The following is a 7,172-nucleotide window of genomic DNA, read 5'->3' on the forward strand; positions in this document are numbered from 1 at the left end:
GATTAGTACTTCCAAGTAAGTGTGGCATAAGGAAGCCATTAATGTTTACTTTCTATTGCTCTGCAGATAAGGTGTTAGTCGCATACCGGATAGTCTATACTCACATGCGTAGTACATTTCGCAGTGCAGTTACGACTATGCAGAAAACATCAGGTAGTAAATTACATGACGTGTTTGTGGAAAGACAGACAGAGAAAGAACAACTAGCCTGCTGAAGTGGATACGTGCTAAGCTACCACTGATCGCAATGTCTGTACCTGTACCCTATACCTCCCTATGTTCTTAGATTCCTCAGTTCGTACCATCTCTTGAATTTTTGGAAGCAGGTTTTCGCAGGATAGTTGGCGTGTTTCATCAAGTGTCTGGCAGTTCAATCTTTTCAGCATTTCCGTGACGCCCTCCTGCAAGTCAAACAAACCAGTGACCATTCGTGCTGACCTCTTCTTTGTATTCGTTCAATATCACGTGTTAGTCGTATTTGGTACGCACAGATAATGAATGACATGAATCCCTCTTCTATCCTAAGGAACACTGCGCAATAGCTTCCCCAGAAGCGGTAAAACGACTTCACCTTTTATGGTGCAGGACCAGCGGCCTCCTGCCAGTGCTTTGATAAAGCTTCCGCTTCCAGCGTGATGTGACCCATCCACGTCTCATCCACAGCAACAAATTCTTTTCAGTACGATCCAAATATTGATTTTGTTCAGCGTCTACAAATCCGCCTCCCATATTACAGGAAGCTTTCTCAGAATTAACTGTTCCTTGAAAATGTACCAAGCCCTTTCTTCAGATATGGCAACGGTACCAATGACGTAACAATGAGGTGATTGGCTTTCAATCGTGAGAATAAATTCTTATTTTTCTCTTGTTCGTAATACTCTCTTCCCTCAAAACAAATGAAACTTCTGCCTTCACCCCAATCTAACCGGCTGAGCTATAGACGAGTGTGTCACCAAAACTAGTGATTTTGCATCAGCATATCTTGGCTTCGCCGTCTCATAACTAAACTGTCACCTTCTCTCTGAACCTAAATCTCGGGGTATATGTAATTACAATTAGGCTTACGCACTGAAGACAAGTAACTATTTCATCGTAACAAGCAGTATGACACAAATGATTCCCATCAACTGTGCTCTGATGTACACGACCACAGCTCACTGGTACCCATAACAATTAATGATCTTAAGCGATCCCTCATATTTCACACACATTTAATGGCTTCTCGTTCAATAAGGTATATTCATCTACCTCTGAATCTACTCCGCAAGCCACCGTACGGTGCGCGGCAGAGAGTACCCTGTACCACTACTTATAATTTCCCTTCCCGTTCCTCCCGCAAATAGGGAGAGGGAAAAATGACTGTCTATATGCCTTCGTACGAGCCCTGATTTCTAGTATGAGAAAAGGGCAAGCTGAGTTTTGCACGAGCGATGCTTTCTAATACCATGCTGATTCATGGACGTAAATTTCTCAGCCTGGAAAAAGTTTATTACATTCGAAGTGAGAATATGTTCAAGGATTCTACAGCAAGCAGAATTTAGAGATACTGATCTTGCGCACTTTCTGAATGATTTTCCCAGTATTTGGATTATTGAGGGGGTGACCTTAAAGTGGGTGAGCACGGCATGGCATGTCTGAATTCAACCGTCCACATTTCAGCTGTTGATAATGAAGAACCAGACGCTGTACACATCTTCAACTATTTTGCTAGAGGAACTTTTGTTGTTCCAATTTTCGATACTGCGATCGCGGCGTAGTAAGTGTGTTCTTCATTTCCAACCATACAGAATCGCCCCACAGCACAGCATCCGAACCTTACGAAATACTTTGCTAAAATTCCGTTGGAGATAAACCAAAAGCATGAATATTGTGACTGCACAGTATTCCCGTCCACTCATTCGAACAAAACACATGCGATATGATTACTTGAAAAATTATGTAAATAAAACTACTTCTTACATCATGTTATGTCATTGTGCAACATGTACCAACATACCAAAAACAAATTTCTATTAATGTCACCGACATCTCTATATAACACTCATAAATTTTTTCCTTGCAGTAAGATGAGACGAGTTGCTGCCGTCCCGACAGACTGTGTACCAGTGTTCTGAGTTAAAAGCCAAACTTCTCCAGTATCTCCCGGAGTAAGAACCTGTGACACTGTCGACGCTAATTCGTCCCATCAGATCTAATAGAGTAGACTAACACTTCCCCTACTTTCATCTCCGAAGTCATTCGTAGCAACACAAACAAAGCATTGCGTACATTTTAATCGGCTTTTTAGTACAAATATCCGCTTGACACTGCGCTGATTTAAGAAATGAGGCATTACGTCAGCTTTTCAATATATGCCACGAACATCCTTGCAAATGGTCTTAGAGTTTTCTTTCGAACAACAGGTAACAAAGGAAACATACAATCGCTACTACTTCTTACCGCAGGCACTGTTTCTCGTCTGTTCACCATAAGCTCCTAAACTGATAGTTCAACTGGCTACTCAGTTTTAACATCCTTCTGCGAAATATTGTTTTAATTGTTTCTAATTGTTTCCCATTGCCAATATTTTGAATCTGGCCAATATGATTTTATATATTATGTTTAGTTCCAAGATCGTCCACCTCAGTTACAAAGAAATGTTCACAAGAACCTGTTATTGTAATTGAAATAACGAAATTTCATTCTGGTCATCTCTTACTTATCGCAGAATGCATCTGGCTAACGGATCATTGTTTTCTTCCAACGTTAGTGATAACTGGTAACTTGTGTGGTTATGAACTGGCAACATGTAAGTTTATATTCACATTGACGTACGCACGGTGGACATGAAGCCAACACCTAACACCGTAGTAGAACACCATATGCTGACCAGATCATCAGATGATGAAAAGACTGCAACAATGTATGATGGGATAAAAGTTATCGTTGAGAGAGACATAAATTTGTGATGAGAACTGGAAAATGAAGAGAAGGAAAAATAGTAGGAGAACGTGGACTGAGAGAAATGAATGAAACAGGAATCCATGTGGTGGATTAATCAATGCTAACACTTGGTTTGAGAATCGTGAAAGAAACGTGTATACGTGGAGCAGACCTGTAGACACCGAAAGGTTTAGAATTACGTAGTGATAGGACAGAGATCTCTAAACCAGATTAAACTGCAGAAGACTGACAGTGGTGCACAAAATGCCCTCCACGACATACAATAAAGTAGCTTGAGCATGTGTAGATGTAGATGCAAATAGATCTGCTGATTCTGCGGATAATATTTCTTAACTTATCAGTTTAAATAATTGTCAACATCCTTTTATAATACCACCTCTCAAAAGCATCGTTTATCCTCATTTTAGAGTATTGATTTGTTTGTTAACACGTGACTTACATAAAACTCCCATCAAGTACTATCGTCTACGTAGCGTGGTGATGAACATGTTTAGAAAGTAGATATTACAGTCTAAAAGTATGTTATAATGTTTCCCTTACTTAAAAGCAAATAATAACTTCATCAAGTTGTAATAAAAATCCCACAAATAAGTCACTATTTTTGTTAGACTGTCTGACTGTCTCAATCATAATCAAGAGTTAAAATTGGATACCAACAGTGTAAATAAACACCCCCTCCCCCCCTCACAGAATATACTTTGAACAACAGAAACGAAAAGTTTCTTCGTTATCACTTACGACAAAGTTGCCTTGCGATACGCTGCATCAATCACGAACCCATCTTTTCTTGTCTCATGGCAGTTTTCTTACTTGTTTAATGCTACCCGATAACCTCTTCATGTCAGAGTAGCACTTGCATACGACGTCGTAAATTGTTTGTTCGATATATTCTAATAAGTTCATTCCCAGATAGTTTTTGCCGTCTATGGATCCATCCTCAGCCCACCGGCGTCACTGCATGCAGATAGGGAGGGGCATGTGGTCAGTACGCCACTCTCCCGGCCGTTGTCAGTTTTCGTGACCGGAGCCGCTACTTCTCAAGCAAATAGCTCCTCAGTTTGCCTCACAAGGGCTGAGTGCACCCGGCTTGCCAAAGGCGCTGAACAGACCGGATGGTCACCCATCCAATTGCTAGCCCAGGCCGACAGCGCTTCACTTCGGTGATCTGACGGGAACCGGTGTTACCACTGCGGCAAGGCCGTTGGCCTCTTAGTTTATTAGTTTACTTAATATTCATACCACATCTCAAGCGCGTCGTTTATCTTCTCTTCTGGTTTTATTTTCTACAATGCTGCAAGTACAATGGTTCTCAACCTATGGCTAACTACCCCTTGGGGGGAAAATAATACTTTCTGAGAGTAAAACCAAAGAAGTGTCGATTATACTGTAAGTACCATAGCCTGTTTACATGTTTGTATGATGGCAACGCTATAGACTGTATTAACATCGCTGACAGTGCTCTGCACCCTCAGTAAGAGACTCTGTGGTTGAACAGACTAGCTGTTAACAGTTAGCAAGCGGATGCCTTGGACATGTGTCCTTCGTGGAGACTCAGTGTTGGTAGGACATGCATTGTAAAATGAGGATGGATTTAGTTGGTAATGTTTGGGTAGTGGAATTACTGACGAATATATAATTTTTGAAACTGGATGTCACATGAATAAGGTAAAAGCTGCTAAATACATTGTTTACTCTTCAACGAAATCTTTCTTTTGCTAACCATATGCCTCCTAGTAGTTAGAGCATATAGTAGTTAAAATCTTTTTATTTAGCTGACTGTAGTTGCTGCTTGCTGTAATTAATAGGTTAAGTTTGAGTTGTCAATATCAGGGAAAACTCCGTAGGTCAGTGTTGAAATGATAAAAATAAGTAATGAAACAGTAGGTTCAGTTTCACTCAGTAGTTTCACTTACACAAAGAAGTTTCACCCTGCCAGGATTCAAACCTGGAATCTTCTGATTTTTCTTGTAGTTTGAATTATTAGTGCATGATTAGAAATTAGTTATTGTTTACTGCTGGTGCATAATTCTATGTATGGAATTTCCTTTGTAGTTGTAGTTTATTATTGTTGTACTCTATTGTCATGATCAAAATAGTTGTGGCATTCATGTGGATTTGTACGAAGTATCTCGCAATCACTTTTGCAACTAATTAGATGTTGATTATTTTTAGTGTTATTTTAGTGTATCTTCCTGTGTTTACTTTTCAAATTGTTTTTTGTGTGTTATTGTGCAAAATAGTGCGATAATCATGGCGAGTGAAAAACGTAAAGCTAGGCTGCAAAGCAAACTGGGAAATGACAGTGACGATGAGTGTAGCTTGTAAGGGGGTAGAAATTAAAACAATCAGTGAACAGGGAACTATTGTCGATCGATCGGTCGGTAACAGTTCGCCTCAGGAATGCGAAATAACAGAACAAAATCTTGCAAATACCGTAGATTCAGGTTTTGTGCGAATATACTTTTCTCAATTAAGTCAAGACACACTCTCTGCTTTTCAATATACGAATACTGCCGGTTCGAACGGACTGACTAAAAACACAAAGGAACGTGTTTCAGTCACTAAAGCATTGTTATTGCAATTAATTCAAAAATTTGATCAAACAAAAAACAAACACAGCAACAAATGGAACAAAATCAGAAACGAATACAGCAACAAACGGAACAAAATCAGAAACAAACGCAGCAACAACTTCAAAAGTTAGACTTACTGACGAAATTAAACAAATATTTGAACAAACACGTGAAGAATTAACCGCTGAGATACTCAAAATCGAATCGAAATATCCAAAAATTTCTGAACAAGTAAAGACACAAAATTGTGGTCAATTGTGGCCTATTTTTTCGTGACATGAAAACACATTACAGAATCATGAAGCAGCCATAAAAGAACTGCAGACCACTGTACACAAAAATCACGACATCTTGCAGGCTAAAACTGTCTCTGTTGCATTTAATAATACGGTCGTGAAACATGTAAAAAATCAGGAAAATTTAAAGGACACGGTAGATACGATTACGACACAAATGGACACTCTAAAACTTGGTTCAGAAAAACACACGGAGGAAATTAGCACATTATCGGAAAAAGGAGCCGAACTTTCGGATCAGTTAACAAATTTATCTACGAGGGTAGATGATGATTTGAATGATACAAGACCGGTAGTCTTTACTGATACAGAGGAGTACAAGGAAATTGGGAAATTCAAACAGAGTCAGAAACAAATCAATAAGCAACACAAAAGATAAATGAGGGAAGTACAAGATCAATTGGCACAGGTGACACAAGAATTACACATTTCAGTGGACACACACAAAGAAATTTCAATACTTCAATGATGAAACAAAAGTATCTCAAAAGAAACATTTGTATTCTCACTATTTCGTTATATTGTAATATTTATTATCCAAGACTTTCAAATATGAGTCTGTGGTTGCGTTACTATGAGAAGGAAACAAATGTATGAATGATGTTACTTGAAATTCATTCGTAGTTGGAAAGCGTGCCGTAATTGAGCCACTTCGTTGTCGTTCATTGTTTCCAGACTGGCGTACATTGCCAATTTATTTCGGAATATAAACGCCATTAGTCTCAGTTTGTATGAAAATAAGGTGAATATTTTAACATCACATTATAAGGTTGCCAGCTTTTCTTCCCAAACAGAAACTGATGATCTTCGCGCGGAACAATGAAATAAGATGAACTCAGCAGTTGTCATCAGTAAAAAAATTCTACTAGCAACAGTTTTCCTCAATTGGAAAATCGGCAAATACAAGCCTGGTTTCGAACACCATTTTCGAATCAGGAAAGTCGAATACAAAGTACAGTTTCTTCAGATTAGCTAGAATAACATACTGAAAATAGAACTCGCGGCATTTTGGCGAAAGGTGGACGCCGAGTATCATTGTTATCGGATGAAGCCTAAACCACCACTTACAGGTGTTAAAGTGGATTTTATACTGATGTGCATTTGCCGAGAACAAACACAACATAAAAAAGATTGTGTTATCAATAAGCAATATCAGCCATGGTACCGAGCAATGTTTCTTGATTCAATGGAGCATGTACAAAACATTGCATTTTGTTTCCACGTTAATTAACCATTTCGTCATTTTTTAAAATGGAGCGTTTATTATTATAATTATTTTGTTTAATTCTAAAGTGTAATTTGGTGCTAAACTTTATTAGAGATTCCACCGAATTATGAACTCGTTCATGAGTAACAGTGG

General features: G+C 38.8%; 1 pseudogene; it reads right to left on the reverse strand.

The window, feature by feature from the left end:
• Nucleotides 1-4,031: 4,031 nt before the first annotated feature.
• On the reverse strand, nt 4,032-4,149 carry LOC126261200 (5S ribosomal RNA; annotated as a pseudogene).
• Between the last annotated feature and the right edge of the window lie 3,023 nt (nt 4,150-7,172).

This window comes from Schistocerca nitens, chromosome 5 (genome assembly GCF_023898315.1).
Source record: "Schistocerca nitens isolate TAMUIC-IGC-003100 chromosome 5, iqSchNite1.1, whole genome shotgun sequence".
Taxonomy (NCBI): Eukaryota; Metazoa; Arthropoda; class Insecta; order Orthoptera; family Acrididae; genus Schistocerca; species Schistocerca nitens.